The sequence below is a fragment of the Cephus cinctus genome, unplaced genomic scaffold (genome assembly GCF_000341935.2).
Source record: "Cephus cinctus unplaced genomic scaffold, Ccin1 Ccin1_scaffold0101, whole genome shotgun sequence".
Taxonomy (NCBI): domain Eukaryota; kingdom Metazoa; phylum Arthropoda; class Insecta; order Hymenoptera; family Cephidae; genus Cephus; species Cephus cinctus.
In genome coordinates, this window is record NW_014332838.1 from 26,906 (window position 1) to 49,214 (window position 22,309).

General features: G+C 41.6%; 4 non-coding genes across 4 annotated transcripts; 2 read left to right on the plus strand and 2 right to left on the minus strand.

The window, feature by feature from the left end:
* The first annotated feature begins 13,899 nt into the window (after positions 1-13,899).
* Positions 13,900-13,979, plus strand: Trnal-uag. The gene has a single exon. It is a non-coding gene; the product is annotated as a tRNA-Leu (tRNA).
* A 221-nt stretch (positions 13,980-14,200) lies between these two features.
* On the minus strand, positions 14,201-14,272 carry Trnaq-cug. Its single transcript has one exon. It is a non-coding gene; the product is annotated as a tRNA-Gln (tRNA).
* A 299-nt stretch (positions 14,273-14,571) lies between these two features.
* Positions 14,572-14,643, plus strand: Trnaa-ugc. The gene has a single exon. It is a non-coding gene; the product is annotated as a tRNA-Ala (tRNA).
* A 3,896-nt stretch (positions 14,644-18,539) lies between these two features.
* Trnal-uaa lies at positions 18,540-18,623 on the minus strand. The gene has a single exon. It is a non-coding gene; the product is annotated as a tRNA-Leu (tRNA).
* Between the last annotated feature and the right edge of the window lie 3,686 nt (positions 18,624-22,309).

The window sequence follows — 22,309 nt, forward strand, 5'->3', positions numbered from 1 at the left end:
CCCGCCCCCCCTAAAAACGAAGAAAACGTCGATCCCTTCTAGAATATTATCATGAAAATCCAACGGTGCAGACTTTTCAGTAAAAGTGAGGTTAGGTCTTCTGGAGTGCATATGGATTATGTAAAATGCAGTTCGTATACGAGACAGGTAAGCGGAATCAATGCATACACGATAATGATAATGCAACCTATTCAACTGATATTTCAATGACGCTGAACGACGTTAGAAAATGAGTTATTGTCATCGATGCTGGCTACATATTAGTCGTATTAAAAGCGCAACGACACAGAGAATTCCATCGCGATTATTTATGCCTTTTTCCCCCCTAGCCAGAGTTCTCTCTGTATCGTAAGTACGGCAAACGGCTTCCTGCGGCACAATTAACTTCCATATAATTATAATTAACCCCAGGTTCAACGGTTGTGCAGGTTTCCTGGCTCGCGATAGAAAATCCGTCTGGTGAAACGTCGGTTGCTCGTGAAACTGAAAATTAGCGAACACCAACGGAAACGCACCTACTGGCGTTCACTTTCCTGGTTCTCGTATAAGCGTACCATACAAATGCTCATACAAACGCATAGCCACGTACAAGAGCATTTCAGTAAACGGATAAGTTTCGCATGGTGAGTCGCGTTACTGGTAACGACCGCGACAAACCCTTCAAGGAGGTTGGGGTTCGTGGGGAGAAAGAGGAAAAAAAGCAAAGGACAAAAAAAAGGAGAACAGTAAGCAGACAGTTAGGCAGGCGAAAACTACTGGATTTTCCCGACTCTATCTTCCATCCCGAGGAGTAACGAGGGTGAATGCTGGTCTTCGTTTTTCTTTCGGCCATATCCGACTGTCGTCACATATTGACGCCTCCACTTTATTCAATTGCTCAGTCAACACTCTGGCTGACACTTAGGTCGGCTAGTGGGGCGAACTTAGACACGTTTTTTCGCTTTCCTCATTTCCGTCCTGAACGTCGGCCATTCGTCGGATATTCGCTGGCGTACATGCTTGACGTACAATCTCTGTCTAACGGGAGTTTCATTGTCACGATCAGAGTCGCTTCGTTATTTAGCTTTCTTTTTTTTTTTATTATTTTCTTACATTTTGCCCTCTTCTTCTCTCTCCGGGCTCCCCCATTGGCCAAAGAAGAAATCGATCTGCAGTACGACGCTCGGGTGCACGTTTGCCTGGTAATTTTTCCCTCATCAGGCATCGCTCGGGCATTTTTATTGGTAATTAAAAGTTAGCGGGCTGTGTGATTGGAATTAATGGTCAAATGGTCAATCTGCGTTGACTGGTGTGGACTACCCCTACCGCGTGTAGGGGTTCGTACTACAGGAAGTTTGGTGGGAATCAGAGAGAAAAAAAGAAAGCGAAGGCTATAGAAAAAAAAGAGCGTGCAAAATCGCCACTACCAATCGACATCGTGTCTGGAACTTTCATGGTTGGTACTTTACGTTCGTAACGTATACTAGTCGCTGTATGAATTACGGCATGTCGTCGCGAATTTCGTTCCAGACTCGAATTGCAATATTTCCGTTTAACTGTGCGACCCTTTAGAGCGGTAAATGTGTCAGGTGCAGACGATAAAATTTTGTTATTCCATACGGTCAGGTAGATATGATATCGAGAGTACGAACATACTGGATTTACGCGAATGAATAAATTTGATATTTCTTCCTTCTTTTTTTTTTCATCAATCTAAATACAGGACGTATGATTTTACCAACACTAAAATTATTTCAATTAATTTCGTCGAAACCTTTTAATTAATTTTTATTACTTTTCATTTTTAAAATTTAAACTTCATTCGCTGCCTGGCTAAACGCGGACCACGTGACTCGCTTTGAATTTTGACAAAAGGACATTTTTGAGGAAAGCATTTCCCCGAGGACCAACCCCTTGACATTTTCTTATCCAGTTGAAACCCTGCTACAGAGGGGTCGCTCGACATCTATCTGTCATTACGGGAGATTTGTGCTCGTCCGAACTAAAGCGACCTTCTGCGTTGCGTTACGGTTATGGCTTATGTCTTCTCCGGCCAAGTCTTGAAGTAAGGGGTGGCGTAATCGTCAGGGGTGTAACAGCCAGAAGTATAATCCCGGGCATAGAAGGAAGTACGATCGTCGGGACTTATGCCGGAAATGGCAAGAGTAAGTACAAATCGAAATAAAGCGCGGAAGACGTCACGAGCGACGTTCACGTGAGCGTGACGATGAAAAAAGGTGGTTCAAGTAGTTTGATACGGTTGAGATAAAAGAAAGGGATGGGAGGGAGAAGTGAAGGTGTAGATAATTTTTGGAGGGTTGAAAAGGTGTTTTTTTATTTTGTCTTTTTTTTATTATCGAAACGAAATAGGGGATATAATTATCGGGGCTGAGGGGGTACTTTATTATTTTCCTTAAGAGGGTTGATATTCACTTCCTGCCAATAGGGTGAGTACTTACTCTCGATACGGTAAGTGAATGTTCGAGTCTTGAGTCTCGAGGGTTGAGGGTGTTCGTAGGTAATATTGATGGACAGTGACTTGGCTCTTATCGTTCCAAGGGTAGTTTATCATTCCCTAACGAGCGCATTATGCCTCGATTAATCTTCGATATTTATATTAGGACTTTATTAAATAGAATATTCTTTGGAGCTTCTTGACGTGTAACGGGAAAAGTTTATCGATAAAATTTCATACTTTCTTTTTCTGTCTTCAAACTTGAGAATTCACTTTTCCCAGTTATACGTAAAAGTTTGTTCGTTTTTTTTTCTTCTTCTACCATGGATATTGTCATGATCGATGGGATTTACCGTGGTACTAAAATGACAATCTAGGGCACGTGACTACGATCAAAGTTCGTGTGATCCAATTATTGAAGCTGTATCGTTTTTCCAAAAAAAAAAAAAAAAATAAATGCGGGCCAACAGCCACCCCTAGATGAGGGCGGATATCCTATTGATATGCAAACTAAGTCCTAGATCGTAAAATTCACGTAATATCACAGGGATTTTGCATACTCCCTTACAGCGTACACCCCCCAAAGATCGTCTCGCACTTTTATCCGACATTATCCCCGATGATACGCCAGTTTAAAGTTTAAGTTAACCATAATCAGGGTATAAAGCTAAAATATAAATGCTATTTTCCCTACGACTATAGTAACCCATAATCAAGGTCCAAGCCACGTACAACAATCATTGATGCACAGAGCCCCTACTTTCCGAAGCATTAACACGATAAATAATTATGTCCAAAAAAATTCTTACGATTTCAAAAAACATTTTATACATAATTTTCATTTACTTACATTTTTTTTTGGTAATTCATCTTGAAGTGTCTAAAATAAATTATCCACAGCATCCAGATCACACGGAACTTCCATTGTACCAGGTCCTTGATGTGACGAACGAATTCGACGAGACTTTAAGAAAGGGTGCGTCACATTTTCAAAAAAAAAAAAAGTTTTGTGTATCATTCTCACAATTCCTATGCTAATGAACGTATATGCACGTAACACGTTCAGGTATCCCTCAAAGGATATACGATATAAGATTCATGGTAGCACGTTACAACGAGCGAATTTCCGGCGACGACAATGTAAACTCGCCACAATTGGCCGAGCGTCGCTACTATGTGGGGACAGTGGATACGAGTAGGGCCCACGTACGGAAAGTCCCAGGTTATTGTATCGACGGATTTATGCGGTCGAGAGAACGAACGAAGAAGGACACGAGAACAATAAGGGGTGAAAAGAAGCTGAGAAGGAAAATGAAGAGAAAAAAAAGGTTTAGAAGAAAAAAAAAAAGGTAAAAGAACGTACGAACCTGCTTTACATATCGACGAATTTACGACGCGGTGGAACTCGTTATGTCACCCTGGGTACCTTTCAAAGAAATTTCACCCCGGAAACTGTGGTTTATGATATCGACGAAATGTTTGGCCGCTGCCCAAATATTCATATACATAACCACTTTTACCCTCTCTCCATGTGCGTATATCGATGAATTTATCGTCATTGTGTCTTCTACCCTGCGGTCCATTGTAACGAAATTGTTTACGATATTGACTCTTCCTTTTGTGTTAATCTAGATGCGAATTGGGGATGACTGGTACAACCCCGTACATACACACAGCGAGCCACCCATATCCGTCAAGGAGTATCGACGAATTTACGACGAAACGGACGTTCGACGTGACCCTTTTTCATCCCTTGGCAAAATGCACAACTATACTACAACCGCTATGCTAATTGATACAATTAGCATAGAAATAACAGTAAACTAAGTCATCCCTTCCCTTCCTTCTGTCTTTGGTACAATGGTGGCGATGCGCGTGAAAAAGGGGGTTGAAAATTCGATTAATCATTTTGGCTGACCATAATGATCTTGTAGTTGCCAAGAGAGGAGGACCTGTAGAAAAATTAACAATCACAGGGTGACCCCTTTCGTCCCCATACCGATATATTACATTGGCAGACAGTATAGAAACTACCACGGGGACGAACCAAGTGAATACACAGTATCTATACGACGTACCAATAGCAACGGTCCAAGAGTTACGAAACGGTAACGCGAAACGTCTCTTTCAGTATCCAACTAGGGACATTCGTATGTAAACTTTCATGGACGTGGTCCAGCGAAGCATAGAGAGGTTCCGATATGATTTCGAGTGTCTCGTACGCACTGGAATAGATTGCACGGGCCCGGGGCATTTAGATGGGAAAGTAACGGTGGGTTCCGAGAGGAGGGTGAATTCGCTACGGCCCGTTTCTGGTCTGCGGGTGCGTTTAGTTAAGTCATTCGCGGAGATTATGAATTCGCTACGGATCGTGATCTCGTATTTGTCCTGAAAGTCGGCAAAAACAAAGACTGCGGTATATATAGGACTAATGGCAAACAGAAAAACGGACTTGAAGAATAGGACGAACTATGAAACTTGCAAATCCAGACTAAAAAAATAACAACATTTTTAAGGTTATTACTTTGCATTGGTCTATCAATTAAACATGCATCGCCGGGTAAAATGCGATATTTCGATAATACGTCAAAACTCGACTGCACAACAGAGTGAACGACGTGCACTTAACACCAGAACCAGAGGATAGAGCGGAGTTTCATTACAGCCGGTAGGTATATGGTAGGTAGGTACATACGTGTTACATTGACTGATTGAGTGGCATTGAATTGAATTGGGGGTGGTATGGGGGTGCTTGGAAACTGGCAAATGCCTGCCTGCCCGTTGCAGTGCTGCATCGTGTGGCGCTCAGCACTCGTATGGATGTACAGGTAAGTGTGTAGATATACGTTTTACTCGGTCGGTATGGCAGATTTTTATAGGGGCGCGTGTATTCGCCCGAACGCAATTACACCTGAGTAATAGCTCGCGCTTATAGAGAACGGTAGTCTCCCCCGTTACTCCCTGCTAACACTCTATCTATATATATATATATATCCTCTATACGTGAAAGCACCGCCACACACATCATCCCAGCCTCCAATCCATCTGTAAACTGTCCACTTTGATGGGACGACAATCACACCCACTGTAACGAAGCTCTACGCGCTCCATTGTCTCGTTTGTGCTTGGATTCTATGGTGAATTTATCGGGAAACATCGAAATAAAGATCAGTCGATGCTGATTGCGGCCATTCTAGCAAGATTGCTCTATACGGTTATTCCTCAGGAATTCAACTTAGGTATATATATATGTTTATACGGTGCGATTCAGATTTTCATTGTCCTAATCGTAAGAGGATTGATATTGGCTCGACCATTTTCAACGAACTTCCTTGCGGTTCGATCGTACCCGGGAGTTTCTTATTCACGGCAGCAACAAGTGTCGTATTCCTCTTATTTCGCGAGCTTAAGAATATTTACTGGGCTAGTTGAAATTTAGTGGGTACTAAAACTTTCAACGTATATCTCGCAAAGTGGCGGCATCCATCTTGGAAATGGTACCCGGGCAACGGGCCGAAGGGGAAAGATGCAAATTGTTTGAATATTTACGCGACTCTCGTTCGCAGCCAAATACTTTTACATGAGCAAGTACCGAGACGAGTCTCTTTGCCCGATAGCGAGTCTTTCGAGTGGTGCTTGAGAATTCGTGAAAAATGTCGATTCCGGCCGACCTTTGACCCCGTGCATATATCGAGCGCATAACGTTGACCGGTAAAAATTCCTTTTTTTATTTTCAAATGAATTTTCCAACTTTTCCTATATTTTTTTTTCCTCTACCACTTCTCCTCTTCTGACACGCTTTCCGTTGTAATAACGCGGCTGGGTGCATGAATTATGCAAACACCACCGACGTACACACGGTACGTTATGCATTATGCGAGTGACAGATGCAGTAGGCAGTAGCTGTTGGAAACGAAACATTGGATGGAAAATCCATCCGATTTCGGGGTTATTTGGGATTGACGTGAATGAAAAAAAAAAAAGACAAAATAAAGGGATTTCACCTTGACATGCCGGCAATAATTGTCAGTGAGGCGGGACGGGACGGGTGACGCAGGTTCAAGTCGGATATTGAAATTTGCATGGATCCGAGTGACACGCATCGGCTGGTGCAGCGCCTGCATATGTAAATGGTACCGTATGTCGCAGGCATGTAGCTACATACCTATATAAGGACAAGCGTATGTATCTACGTTCCTATCGCTATATGCATAACGATTATATGCCCATTAGAGGAGTACCGAGCTTATACACGTACTACGTGGGGATGGAACCATTACCGGTATTGATGAGCAGCTGACCAGAGAAATTGGTTCAGCATGTGTGATCGATCTACTTAATCTCACAAAGGGTCTAGAACCAGATGCCAATCTAATCTCACGTGACTAAAAAAAGAAAGAAAAATTCTAAACTAACTCACTGTATATCCATATCATAGTTACTAGCAATCTCTCATGGAAGCGTAAAACTAATCTCCGATCGGTTCGCACCGCGAAAATGAAATTAGTCGCGATAACGTTACCTCCTGTGCAAAATATCGGTAATTCCTTCCGACACGTTCACGTGCGCACACCATAGGCAATAGCCTGTGCATACTGTAGGTACTTCCGGAATCGTCACGCGTAGTCCAGGTATAAAGGTACTTTGCTAAATTAAAGTGCGATCCACACGCAATTCAGTGGAATCACGCAGCCGGGCACGCACGCCTGCATTTACACGGCAATTCGTAGCCACTATGTCACTTGCCAGCATCGTCGGAATTACGTTCGGCATTCTTCACCTACTAATTAAAGAGCAGGTTATGTAACCGAGAGACACGAGAGACGAGGGACAGATCCAGCGTGGCTCTTATATTATTTGTAAGGGAAAAAAAAGGCTTGATTTGCCTTTTCATACGAGGGATGAATATGGTTGACGTCATACCCACAATTCCACGGATATTTCCCATTGTGAGGTCTGTAGCCAGGATAGGCACTCGCGGCGAACAACGACTCGTTAAAATCAAGGCTGATTGTAAATTGAGCGCGAGACCGCTCTTGATTGGTTCAAAATCGGATCATTGTCGATCCGAGCTGGTGCATCTACGGCTCTCTATGCATATAGGTATTTATCGAGGATTGCATTCTGCACGTATGCTCGATGTACTAGGTTGAAGGTTGTAGTAGGTAGAGAGTGGTCCAAAGTGAATTACACGAGGTTGCTACCACAGCTACCAGACAACGTTGCTCTCTCTTTCTTCTTTCTGTTTTTCTCTCTTCACGTCCGTTTCTATCTTTCGCTACACTCTTGGCAGCGATATTTTTGTTTGCATCGGATAAACCAAAATAAATGATTTCCCGAGGGATTTTGAAAAATCAAAATTTTTCAAGCGTTCGAAATTTCTCAGTAATATACATGTATACACATATATATATATGTATACAATATACACATAAGTAAAACGTGCATCCATATGTGGCACCAAGTGGAGACGAGATCGATACCTTTGGTTTCCGGTTGTCAAAGAGAGCCGTGCTGTTAGATTCAAAGGGTGGTACTACTATATGAATTTTCCCCGGAGGGAGGAGGAGGAGGTTGGAGAAGGGGGGGAGCAATCGTCCACGAGTTTCTCACCGCGATGAGTATTTCACCCCCTTTTTATTTTCTACGCTTGTAACAGCGATTCGCTTGTGTCGAATGCGCGCGGGCTTTAAAATGTTCAACCCTAAAAGTGTTTTACGCTTGGTCTCACCCATTGATCGAATTTAAAAGTGATGCCGCGTCGTCGGGTGACATCACTTTGACAACCGGACGTGTCGATTTTACAAGCAGCACGCGACGGAAATGGATTCTGGGATGAAAATTTAGGGTTGTCAGTACGTACCATAGTATTTACCTACATATACTTATTGCGAAGGGAGAGTAGCCCTAAAATCCTTTAGCCGATACGTAATACCAACCTAATAACACTCGAGTTACCGGAACCGATATTTTCCAGGAGAAAGAAAGAGAGAGGGGTTTGCCGGCAAGCATTTATTCCTACTACAAACTGGGTTTCTAGGTAGAAGCTTTGCGTAGACAAGCGTTCCGAGTATTTCGGAATTAGTTTAGGAATTCTCGACTGTAATCTACCTAGGTAGTAACCTACTGAAATATCATACGCAATTTCGATCGGTACTGATGTCTCTTGGTAGCACTGATTATCGTACAGCGATTGCCGAAGTATCAGACACGTCGGAAGGAGTGGTGGGCTCGAAGAAAAATACGTGACCCTTCAGCATCGTGTCGCCACGGTATTCAAAGGACGACGTGATGAATGGATTAACGTCACATAAAGGGTGACTTAACGCGTTCGATAAGAAACCGATAAGGAACGTAATTGCGAGAAATGTTACCAAGACTCGGCGGGAGGTCTTTATCTGTTACGATTTATCCCATTTATTGCTCGCGACGTCAAATACATAAATACGACGCTCAGGGGCAAAGCGTAGCCAATCGCATCAAGTGATTTGAATATTATGAGTTTTCATTTATGTCATCGTTATATTCAAACAATGCAGGTCGGCCGTGTAGGATAAGAACATTTAAAAAGCCCGCCATGTATTTTTTCTTCTTATTATGTTCTACGAGGGTCTCGTCCCTTATTCCTTGACGCCTCTTGGCTTTTCCTTGAGATATATCTATATAGCTACTTTTAAAAATCCTAAGGATGAAATATGCCGGATGAAAATTCTAGAGGGGCATGGCGGGGGTGATCCCGTTGGATTCGAAGGACCTCTTGGTAATTACACTTCCTAATTGCAATGTCCCACTCTTTTCTTTCTCCCGTGTCGTACAGCCACTACTCTTTGCTCTCGCAGGAAGCATTAAAAGAATGTTTACGAGACTGCGTTTCGAGTGCTAAAATATAATGGGATACTACGTAGTCGTGGCTGTAGCCCGTAGCGCCTTAGGCCTTTAGGATTAAGATCGCTAATTGTTATTCTCAAAGGATACACCCCTGTCTAACAATGCCCGTTCGCGAGCAGTGTCCTGGAAAATTAAGGATTAACACAACGCCAAGGCAATCGTCAGGAGAGCTTTATTACTTCCTATCGTGCTTTTGTCTCTAAAAGGATTTTGGAAAAAAAAAGAGCATGGCCACTAGGGCTGGTAAACGTCGCGTGGGCGTATTAGAAAAGTAAAAGGGACTTTGAGATGTATGATTCATTTCGCCGTATATGCATACTACATGCCGTATACTCGGGTCAGATAGACTTTTACGATACCCGGGAGTCACGAAGTCTTTAATGTTAACGTATCGAACATGCGGTCATTTGTCAACACCGTTGTGATTACTGATTTCTCAATGGCGATCGGTACTCACGTTGCACTCGGTATATGCTACTCGCTGTGCAGGGAGAAGTGCAGGAAATAAAATGCAGTCAAAGAGAGTCGTTTGACTGCAGCGAATTAGTGTTTCTGCAGTCGACGATAGATCTTCATTAGTATGAAGCGGTGCATAAGTCACGCCACGGGGGGTGGACTTAGCCACCCTCGTAATTCTTCGGCACGTAGTGCCCACATAGAGGCATAATAACATTGCAATTGCGATGGATGACTTATGATTTTCTACATATGACATCGATCATCGATCGTAGTCTCGGGCGTAACTATCGGTGAGATTCATATGATTTTTTTTGTACACCAATGATAACGTATGAAGTAAAAAAAATTGTGAATTTTATTTTAAAAAAAAGTTTTTGAAAAGTATTTGGCGATTGGATATGAAATCGCGAGTGTAGAGTTTCATTGAAATGATTTTCAGTGAAATCGAGAGAACTGAGTAAATAATAAAAAAAAAAAAAAAGGGGAAAAGTAGGAAGAATTTCCTCGATGGACCTTTGTCCGTTGCAAACAATTAGTCAATGGTCGAATAATTTTTTTTTTTTTCCGGAAGCCACTAAACTACCAACCACCCATGGGATCTCGTGTTTACGTTTTAGCGAAGCCAGAAAATAGCGAAATTCGCAGAGATTTTATAAGGGTTTCCGCGATTTAATTTTCGGACGACGGGGTCATCCTGGCCGTACGGGGTTACCGGTGCTTTTTATTTTCTTCTTTTTCTCCTTTTTTGTTTGTGAGTGTCCATAAAAGCGCTCAAGTGTGAAACAACATATCGACCCGTACGCTGCAGCCTTTCAGTTTCCCGTAGCGAGCGACTGCTCGGTAACCTGCTGACAAATAGCCGCAGGACGCGGGATGATTTTTTTTCTTCTCGAGAACCTACGGGATCCACCGATCGTACTGGTTAGGCACCCCTGTAGGAACTTCGTTTCAAAGAAGACAATAAGTCTCGTTGAATGGTAAATGGCACCCATACGAGAGGGGTTGCTCGTATATATACGTATACTATACGCGAATAAAAAAAAAAAAGGGTTACAGCCAAACAATTAGGACATGCCAATAATCGTCGTAGGGTAGATTGAAAAAAAATGCACGTTACTGCAGATTCGTCTTCACTGCAGCGTAATAAAGCAGTCCCGGAATCGCATCGCGTTTATAATCCACTTAAGGCGAAACTGCATCCAACTGCACGTAACACGTCCAACGTCCCCATATCCCGTAACGCGAGTTCAACGCAAGCGATGCAGTTCCGAGTATAAATGCATTTATCGCTGATGCGCCGAGGGAGAAAATCAGGAACTCAACCACCCACCGGTAACCAGGCGTTCCTGGCATCGGCGTCATCGACGGCGGCATCGTCAAGGTGGCGCGAGGGTTGCAAGACCAGTAGGAACGGGAAAGGGGTCGGCTGTGCTGCCATTCCTTTGGCATTACGTCATGCGTCGATTCTCTAGGGATTCCCGCATCGTCAACCCGAGAACCTGCCGACCTACTAGGGTTACAATCTTTTTCTACTTACTCTTCTTCTTTTTCTTCCCTAGAATCGCGCAAGGATACTCTCGCGATACCTGAAATAGCCTCGGCGTGATTTTATCACTGAAATTAAATTAAAAAACTTCAACAGTATATCCATATTTAGTAATTTTTAGGAAAAAAAAAAAAAAAAAAAAAAAAATTTCAATATACCCACGATATAGGGTATCGGCTGATTGATTGTACACGCGGTCGACGTAAAAGCGCTATTAGGAAATAGCGCTGCTATTAGAGCCAAACGACAAAAACTTCGTCATTGCCAGAGGCTGTTGGAAAATGTGTTTTTCCGTGGTAATCTAATTGAAATTCTCCAGGTTGCGCGGCGAGCGCGCGTATCGGAGCGAAATTGCCGAAAAATCGAGTCGCACGACATACGATCGCCGGGGAGTGCGCGAAAATGGAATTAGAGGAGGAAATAGGGTTAGCTGGATGATGTAGTCGGACGTAGCCCGGCAGTACATCGGAATTTTTTTTTGGTTTTAAATTTCAGGGGTAAATTGCTCTCGGAAAATTACCTCTAATTACGTAGCTTCGGGTGATTCGATACCCGTCCAATATTTTTGGATACAGCTTAACGTCAATGTCGATACTATCGTCTATACCCATACCTAACCTAACCTAACAATAGGCTTCGTATTTCAATTGCAACAGTGAATTGTTCGCTGTGATACACACACGCGCAGCCACGTATTTCAAAGAGTCATTGTTTGTCCTATTTGACGAAATGATTTTATATACGATCCAATCAGAATACGTTTCGTCGCGATACACCCGGTATTAAACCGATAAAGATCAACAGCTGCAAAATATTGACTAATCACGTATATAATGGCGTGTCGACATTCACGATAGACAATGGGACTGTTAGTCAAATACATAGCAAGTAATGTGTCGCAGATAGGCGTGTACGCGTTATGTGGAGGTTGCATATCCTGGCTGCATCAATTATCATTAAACGCCATGATTATTGCGGGTGTACGTTGACGATTATTGGGACGATACGCCATTACCGATATGTTCATAAACGATAATTACCGATACTCGATACTCATTGTGAATTTTCGATAACGTTCAGTGCCTTATGAGCGACACGGACATTTAGGCGAATTCAAATTACGTTAAAGTTAACACGTTGTGACCATTGTAAACAGGCGTATAAATTGTATTTACCATCTTGCCAATAGTATTTTGCCATTTTCAAATTATCCCAACCCCATTTGCTTGACGTCGCATTCGTATTTTCACGACTCCGTGCGGGATGAGTCGTCAAATACAATTAATCCATCATCCGCAATTGGCTTAAGGCAGTTTATTTCGTAATGATCCTCAGAACACGTAGAGCCCGTATATGGATTTTCTCTATGATATGCAATATGCGCGCGTAATTCAGTCTATGCAAGTCATCGGAATCATCCCTGTTGCCGATGGGCAGATGATACGATCAATCATTCTGACGACAGCCAACGAGTATTAGGCTAAAGTGGTGGCGTGATTCTGCTAAACGTGATGCTAAACAGGTATTTTGAGAATTGAGTTTTCAGTAAGTTGCTTTATCATATATAAAGTACGGAGTACCTATGACAATAGGTATAGTGAAAGTAGTTTTTCAAAAAGTGCAAAACCGTCGTGACGGAACTAGACTGTAAAGAGGATCCGACATAAGGTGAGGTTATGGTTATCTGGTACTCTTGAATGAAAGTAGACACTAACTGTATAAATAACTTTTTCGAGGATCCGTAAAGTGGAAAAAAAAAGTCAAAGTGTTACTTTCAAATAGGTAGTAACGTGTCTATGTCGAATCCACGTTGAAATTGTAGAGTTTTGTTACTCTCGACGTGAGTGAAATGCCACGTAAATTCGCCAATGGCTTTTTACTTTTTATTTATCTCTTTTTTATTCCGCTCTTACTTTCATCCTTTTTCTCTCTCTCTCTCTCTCTCCCGTCGTACATTCAAGTAACGAGGGGATCTTTATTTCCAACGTCGAATCCGACGCTATCCGAGACTCATATCTGGGTCCGGATATTTACGTAAATTTATCGATCTGTCTACGGGCGCACCGCGTGCGAGCGTCTTTTTTATGTGCATCCCTTGGGAAACTGATAAGAGGAAGTAAGGAAGAAAAAGAGAATAAGAAAACTGTACGAGTCGCGTTATGAGCATGAATTTTTATATCGTGATCTTATCGCTACGCAACGCAATCGCAAAGGGATAATAAAGCCGCTGCGATTCCATAATGACGTTGCAGTTACACCAGACTTCAATTATACTTTTAGGGGATAAAATATCGATCCGAGGTACTGAATATATATTAGCGCTTGGGTCATTTCATTCATTTAATATTATATACTTTTATGTATTCTAATGTTCACCAAGATATTATGCAAGCAACGTGTCAGTTTAATATTTGCGCAAGTGCGCTGCAAGTATATTAACAGAATATTATTACCGGCGATGAGATATCACGTTCAAACTCTAATTGCTGTGTTTACATTCTTATTTGATGCTATAACTTAATTATTTCTTGATATGAGCTGTTCAAGTACTTTCTAGGACAAAAACTTCGGAGGCAGCGTGGCCGAGCGGTCTAAGGCGCTGGTTTTAGGCACCAGTCCGAAAGGGCGTGGGTTCGAATCCCACCGCTGTCAGAATAACCTTTTTTTTTTTATTGTGTACGCGATGTGTGTATCAATCGCGCAAAATATATGTATAATTCATTGAATAGATCGTGCGAATCAAAGTTGTTTAAGTTTTGTCGATATTCCGATTGACGGTGAATTACGTATGTGCCATCGAGCATACAGATGCCAAGAAGCTATAAAAAATATAACGCGCGATAAGAATAGACACAGTGCGATGCAAAAAATCAAGGTCCCACCGAGATTTGAACTCGGATCGCTGGATTCAGAGTCCAGAGTGCTAACCATTACACCATGGGACCTTCGCAACTCAAAAAATTGTATATAACATAATATCGTCGATTGAATTTATCGAATACATTTAATCCATTATACAACGCATACGTTACAATAATTAATAGATTATCAATCAAATTACCACTGAAAATAATAAACTTTCCATACGTAACAATATCGTGATTAATAGTATGGAAAAAAAAAATATCGACATATCTTATGACTTATTCCATACCGTGCTAAACTGTATCGATAAAGGCATAAATTAATCCTCAATAATTTATATCAAGTTTCTGTAACAATGTTAAACAAAGTCAATTTCAGAGGGGATGTAGCTCAGTGGTAGAGCGTTCGCTTTGCATGTGAAAGGCCCCGGGTTCGATACCCGGCATCTCCAATTTTTATATCGACAAAAACTACATGTTTTATATGCGAAATCAAATTTCCCGCATAACGCTTAGCTTTCGCAACTAAACCGTGAGGATATACCTATATTTACTTCGTACTACACAAAGTGCGATCCGATACTGATAATCAGCAGACATCGTTATTATTTGAACTTTTGATTATACCAAGCCTCACGGCTATTGTCATATGAGAATACATACGTCGAATAATCCACAAGGTAACTCTCTCGCCCATTATACATTACACGTTATCTGTATACGACGTCATGACAAACCCATATAACACATCGCGTCCATGAACGTATGTAAAGTGGAATAGGGGAGATGATGGGATGCAAATGAACCTGGCAAAGAGATTGAATGGTAATAGTCTTCGATTCGTCATATGCAAAAGTTTCATATCGTCGTTATAACGGGTAGAGTGAAAAAGGGAGATGGGAGATAGGGAAAAGCGAGAGAATGCGAGGGAGGTGGATTGGAAGGAAGAAAAAAAAAAGAGTGAAAAGAAAAAGACGCGAATTCGCCCCTTGTCAACGTACGAGAAAGATGATATCTTCTGAATTGCCATCGTCATGATATACCAACCTACGTATCTCGATGAAAATAAGTAGAAGAGGAATAATCGGGTGGGTGAAATAAGCGAGCAAGGGATGTGAAGAGAGTTCGTATTTTGCGCATTTCACAGTGCGAAAGGTTTTGTATGCTAATAAAAGACTTTCATGAAAAGTCTGCAGGAGCCAGAAGGATTTGTCGGGATATGGATACAAAATTTGAAAATACCTTCGGACACTTCCGAAACAATCGAATCTAGCGAAATCTGTGGTATTTCGAAAGTATATCCCTTCTCGCTATCCCCTTCTCGCTGGACCGTTATAATATTCTGTCCCGGAGAGTCGTATCCATTTTATTCTCTTCATCCCGCTTTGAAGGACGTAACTATGTGAAAACAACATAAAAAAATCAGAGCGCATAGATATCGCGCTTTGACCCCCGAGGGTCAGCACTGGAGCGTGTGACCATTTTGTCACCCTCGTGAAATTTTATTTACGTATATTCCTCGCTCTTCGTGCTGCCTACGAGCGTCCATATACACCGATGCAAATAATTCGGCGGTCCGATGGGATTATAGAATTGTTTTTTTCTCCGTTCAAAAAAATGATCCTCTCCTATCGACTTAACGTAGCGGGGGTTGGAAAGGAAAAAGAAAGTGAAAGATTCGACGCAAGGAGAAACATTTATGAAAGGGTAAAACTCATCAGATGGAAAGGATCACGCCTTTCTATTGGGTGGGCGAAACAATAATACGGACTGCAGACGGTTTTTGTGCTTTTTTTTTGCGACTTGGCTCGGCAGCCCCCGAGGAGACCTTAAATATTTAGACGGCTAATTTTCGGGAGGATCTTTAAGCCAGGTGAAAGTGAGAATTGAAAAGAAATGACGAGGAGGTCCACGTTGAGTAGGTAGTAGGTACCTATATATAGAACAGAGGCGAAATGTCCTCCAGACTGAAATAATAATGAGAGGCGCCAGCGCCTTTAATCACGATATTAAACATTTACGATTGCCACGGCAACGTTCCTAAGACTTTTTTCACGCAGCTCCGATCCGATTCGCGATACAAAAGAATTTTCCCGTGCAATTCCGCAAGAGCGGAACTATTCCGACAAAAGTGTTCGGCGAGATTGTGATGGGGTAGAATAAGAGAAAAGAAAAAATATATATGTACAGTATAAAAGAAAAATTTCAGACTTCATTTTCGCAACGTTCAAGATCGATCAGCCAAAGAAAATTGTATTAATGATAATTACAACCACTTTGGATAAATAGGATCGTCAAGTGTATCTAGTGGAATTAACAATAATGGGATAAGTCTCCGATGGTAAGAGGGTCAAAATGGACGTATCCGTGAAAAAGATCATTTTTCTTCTCGGACACTGGTCCCAGGAGATTAAGTCCTATAGGCAACTATATTGATGACAGTAGCGAATCTAGCCGAGCATCCACAGCCAGCTCAATCTAGACTTTGGTTTGTTTTGCTTTCACACAATTTGTCATCCATTGTCCGAACCACGTACGGGCAAGTTGCTTATAGTTATTTATGGTTTTGGACGTTTCGTTGATTAATTTTTTTTCCTGCGAGCACAATACCTCAAAATTGTCTCGTCGTTGTAAACCTGCTTCAATTCTGTCATCGAATTACGTGACATCGATCAGCGGCAGTGAATCCCGCTTGAAGGTCGTTTTGAGTCACTGCGCTTTGACGTTGAGTTACTTTTACTTTAAAACGTCCAGACCGAGCAACCCTGTATTAAATCGTATTTACCAAAGTCCCAAGTGACGGTAACGCGAGGCGATAGCCGAGAGAAGAAATGAATTTAGCATTCGGGATTCCTGGTAACACGATTTCACGGCACGTCACCCTTGCGCACGCCTAAGCATTACAAATACGATTTCTTCGAGTCGCACGGACGATGCTGGAAACTCGATGTTGATTCCAGTACGAATATCTAGAGGGATGGGCGAGAGCGAAGAAGAGAGAGACGAAGGGTAAGTTGAGTGAGAGAAAGAGATAAAAAGTAAAAAAAGATCCTCCTAACCCTGAGACACGAGAACGATTTTCCAGTTTTTCGCAAACGGGAAATATCGAGTTACCGAATTTACGACGTGACACGATTTGTCGGCTGATTCGCGAAAGTGAAAGGCGACGTGATTCCTGGACACGCACCCTAAAAAACTTTCCAACCCCACTTCTCGCCCTCTCTCTCTCTCTCTCCCTCTCCCTCTGTCGTCCCTTGGTAGGTATCGTCCTTGCTTCACTTTTACGTGGTAGTGGGACCCTTAGCTAACCGTGGTTTCGCCAAGAGTGGAGTTACGAAGACCCCCTTAACTTTAGGGGTTGCACGGGGTTGCATTGTGTCTTGTTCGTTACAAGGGTTGTCTATGAAATACGTACGTGTGATTTTGTCCTTCTGTCTCCGATGACGAAAGCTGAGATATGCGGTAACGTGAGAATGACAACAGATGTGACGCAATGACGTTACAAGTGTCGGAGGCTTTTGTTGTGCCTTTTTTCGCGAAATTGTTGTGACAGCCGCTTCAATGGGACGCCATGCTTTCAAATCCCATTGGGTATACCAATACGGTGTAAAACTTTAGGGGATGCTCTTACGGTGTCCCGTGCTGTTACCCATGCTGGTAAATTTCTTAATGGGCTTAATTGGCCCTTAACAGCTCTTATTTCGTGTCTTAGTTTTCCACAAATTTTCCTAACTGCAACGCAAGTACGCGTCTAATCGTTTTTATATGTAACTTTCATTGCCGCGATCCTAAAAGACGTCCCTCGTGGATGCTGCGAGGTAGTTTAGTCTGTTGACGTTATCGTTGGATTAATGAACGGGACTATGTTCAGCTCGGAACGTAGGTTTATCTGACTTTCCCTAATTGTCTATGACTATTCATCAAGTCATTTATACTCGGGCCAATTACCATCTCCATCAGTTCCAAGAGTCTTTTCCGGTGAAACTCAACTGGCTAGGAAAGCTAGCACCATTTATCTCAGCTACAGGATTTTCGTAATTGCGTGGTGACTTCTGCGCGACCCCGTCATTCCAAATAGTATGTTAATCACGGCCTCAGCTTGAAAATAGATTGACTTTGCCTATTTTCGTGCGACATCTTTTCAAATCTACAATCGGAAGCTAACGTAGAATAAGCTATACCCTGTCCCGTCTAACTTATTGTATTACGTATAACATTTTAGTGTGTTATACATTGTAGTGTGTTACAAATTTTTTAAATCTATTTTCTCGATTCACAAATTACATACCAAGTTGATAACTGATATAAATGACGAGAAAAAAAGATTTTCTAATTAAAAAAAAAAGTTTGCTAAGTGTGGGGTTCGAACCCACGCTCCCATACGGGAACCAGAGCTTAAATCTGGCGCCTTAGACCGCTCGGCCAACCTAGCTTATAGTAAGATGTGTACATTTTTCTATACAAGGAGAACGCAAGAAGCATTAACAATTGAAAAAGAGTATCTCCACCGTTATCAAACCGACAAAACTATCGAGTACACATTAAAAAACGTGATTGCCAATGATTAAAAATAATAAAACTTCAACGATTAAACGATAAGCGTTATACCAGTATCCATAATACACAACCCATAAGTCATTTAGCGTCATTATCATATATATCAATCGCTTATCTAAATCAACACGTGATTCGCGTCTCTCTGTCTTACAGCTTGCATAACATTCTCCACGCTCTACAGAAAGAGAATAAAGCTCACCATACACTTTTGTTACGAGTACAATAAGTCATCGTCGTAACACAACTCGCTATACAACCAATACCAGTCGACCAGCGAGTTCAGGCCGGATGGCAGACTGGCAGTCAGGAACTGCAATAAACCCTGGCAGTACCTGTGCGATTCTATACCATAAAGGTAAATCCGATAAAAGTGGCAATATTCTTAGAACATTAGTGTGGAGCATTGTTGATGTCGTTGTTGATGTCAGAATCGCGTGCCGCGAATGTCGTACCAGTCTGCACCTATCCTGTTAAAGGCCCTTCCCCTCCCCGCGCCCTCGGCACGATGTCATTAGCGTAATCATTCTCCGTCACTTAGACGACTTCTAACCCAAGCCCGAATACTTAAACTCGCACAAGTTCACTCCACTTCAGAGGATCCCTTTTTATTTACCCCTTACCAAACAGACCTACACCCAAAAATTGTTTAATGCTCATCAAACCGAAGTGCCCTCTGCACGTGAGATGAGAAATTGCTTTGTCTCTTGTAATACAAGGAATTAACTTAAATTGATTTATCCATTAGGTTAGACGGTTCGTTCCGTGTCTGACTGGTGTTCTGTATCTTATTGTTATACGAGGGAGAGAAGAAGGAAGAAGGGAAGGAAAAGCAGAAAGGCTCTCATCGTTTTACGATACGTCACTTCACTCGGCGTTACGACGCTACGGACGCCCGAATCCTCGAGTCTTATCGCGTGTGACACGAATTGAACTATTAAGGATTTCGAAGACGATCGAAAGCCGACGGTAAAAGGATACGTTGCTTTTGAGATATCGCGAATCTGTCCTCTATAGATTCCTTCAGCGAAACTACCTAAAGGGGATATCTGTTGGTATCAAATTTTTGGTAAAACTAATACAAGGGGTAGTAATAGTAAATCAAAATTTTCACAAAAATTGATCTCATAGTCTAATGATGCACAGTTGTGCTGGTGATTTTAGGATCTTTGACTCGAGTCGAAAAGGATCTATATTAACCTTTGTACCGGTTTGTTACAGATACTCGAAACACTGTTAAGCCTTGAGAGCTCAACGAGTAATTATTTAGATTTCCTATTTTACGAAAAACATCTGCCCCTTTGGAAAAGACACCCCATGTCGTCTCTGACAGCGTGACTTTTACCCTGTGGTTTCGTTTAGTTTAGTTCGACACGTGCTAAAAACTGTCCCAGCTGTTTTCTATGGAGAGTGACAGAGAGAGAGAGAGAGAGAGAATGGAACGGGAGGGGGAGAAAGATATTCCTGCAGACGAATTGTGCCAGCCTTTAAATTGGTTGCCCGTAAATAACTAGTCTAGGAATTTCAAAGATTTCCAGGGTTCACCATGGGCCCTGTTACGGATTTGAACACTATGGAAAATATACGGGGACCACCCAGGTGCATACTGACTAACCATAGTCTATCTTCTAGTACCAAGCAAAAAAGATTAGACGTTTTTTTTTGTTTTTCATTTTTCGACTATTTGTAATCGATAAACATTTATGCAATCGCTAAGTGCATAACGTTGCAACGTTACTACATTTGATATACTGTTCATTTGACATTTTTCAATATCTGTCCTGCAGCTGGTATATGCATCTTGCAAAAGGGACAACGGTACTCGGGTGGATTTTTTTGTTCGTAAAGATTAGAGGACGAAAAGAGAATTTACGTTGCGCGACTGTATTCCATCTGACGTTTATGAAAATGGGTCTTTTACGTGACACCGAATGAAAGGAATCTCATGGCAACGTCACGGTAGTAGCTCGTACACGAACGTGTCGATAATTGAGAGGTTATGAAGGAAGTCGCGGGTCATTGGATTTACGACGATATACAAGTACGGTGAAAAGTAAAAGAAGCCTCGTCGTATCACGAGATTTATCGGACAATTTGTTTACGAGCAGGTTTCTAATTATCAATTAAATTTAATCACACTGGTTGCGTGCCCCGTCGGGGTTATCGCGCACGAGAAACAGAGGGGCCATTGTGTCGCCCTTGCTAGAACTTCAAGACGTACTGATTTTTAGGTTATCTTCGCTTACCGCTTGCGATGTAAACACACCGTGAGTGCCGATAGCGGGAGTCATTTAAATTGAACAAAAAAGGATTTTGAATTCTTGGAAGTAACGCCACTGACGCCGTGACGTAGAATTTCGTCTACGTAAAAGTGACTTAGTAACTTTTTAACTCTTGATCCTTATACAGGAAAATGGTAGTGCTCCGTTTTTAAAAGACAAATTCCTTAGATCAGAAATCGAAAGATCTTGTCTTATATGGGTTACAGTTGTACCAACATGAAAGTCTAATATCGAACAACAAATATATATATATAAGAACGTAACGTCAAATATTTATCCAAACCAACGCAACCCATCGAGTGTTTATTAACTTTTTAACTAGTCATGTCAATTTTTAATTGATCGTTACGTCATTAAAATCTATTGGGTCATTCAATTAACGCTATAAATTATGATACAAGTATCCCTAGGGAATTTTATAGCATACTTCGTAGAGACGGTACGATATAAAGGCGCCACCCTTTGACTTTGCGGGCGAGGTACGGGGAGAAATTACCTTTTTGAAATAATCCACGTGTGTTATTAGCTGCTAAGGGTCGTTTCATGTGCACCGCTTATTGTTTTCGTCATGCCGCACGGGACTGCCTTTATGCGAGTACTTCAAAGTGGCATATCCACGCAAAGGTACCATGCCTCTCAAAAGTTCCATACCCGATGCGATTCTTGGATCGAGTCGACCTCGTTTGTTCTCAAACGTGCATCGCAATCGGCGTATATCCCCATTACGAATAGATGCACCTTTTAAATCGTACAGCCATAAAAGAAAAAGAATTTCACTGACAAATGAGAATCGAGATTAAAATGACAACGAATCATGTAAATAATAATCTTTCATGCGTATATATATATATATATATATATCAACAAAAAACTAAAATCTCATATAAACCCTAAAAGATTTAACGATTTCTCTTTTTATTGTACAAGAGGTATCCATATACTTGCGTGGATATATAGAAAAGCTAAAACCTACGTAACTAAACCAACAAAAAACTAAAATCTCATATAAAATGAGAATCGAGATTAAAATGACAACGAATCATGTAAATAATAATCTTTCATGCGTATATATATATATATATATATATCAACAAAAAACTAAAATCTCATATAAACCCTAAAAGATTTAACGATTTCTCTTTTTATTGTACAAGAGGTATCCATATACTTGCGTGGATATATAGAAAAGCTAAAACCTACGTAACTAAACTGAGGAAGAGGAGTACGGCCGACCATTGTCGGCAAGATTCACATAGAAGTACTACTAATCAAGAGCACGCTG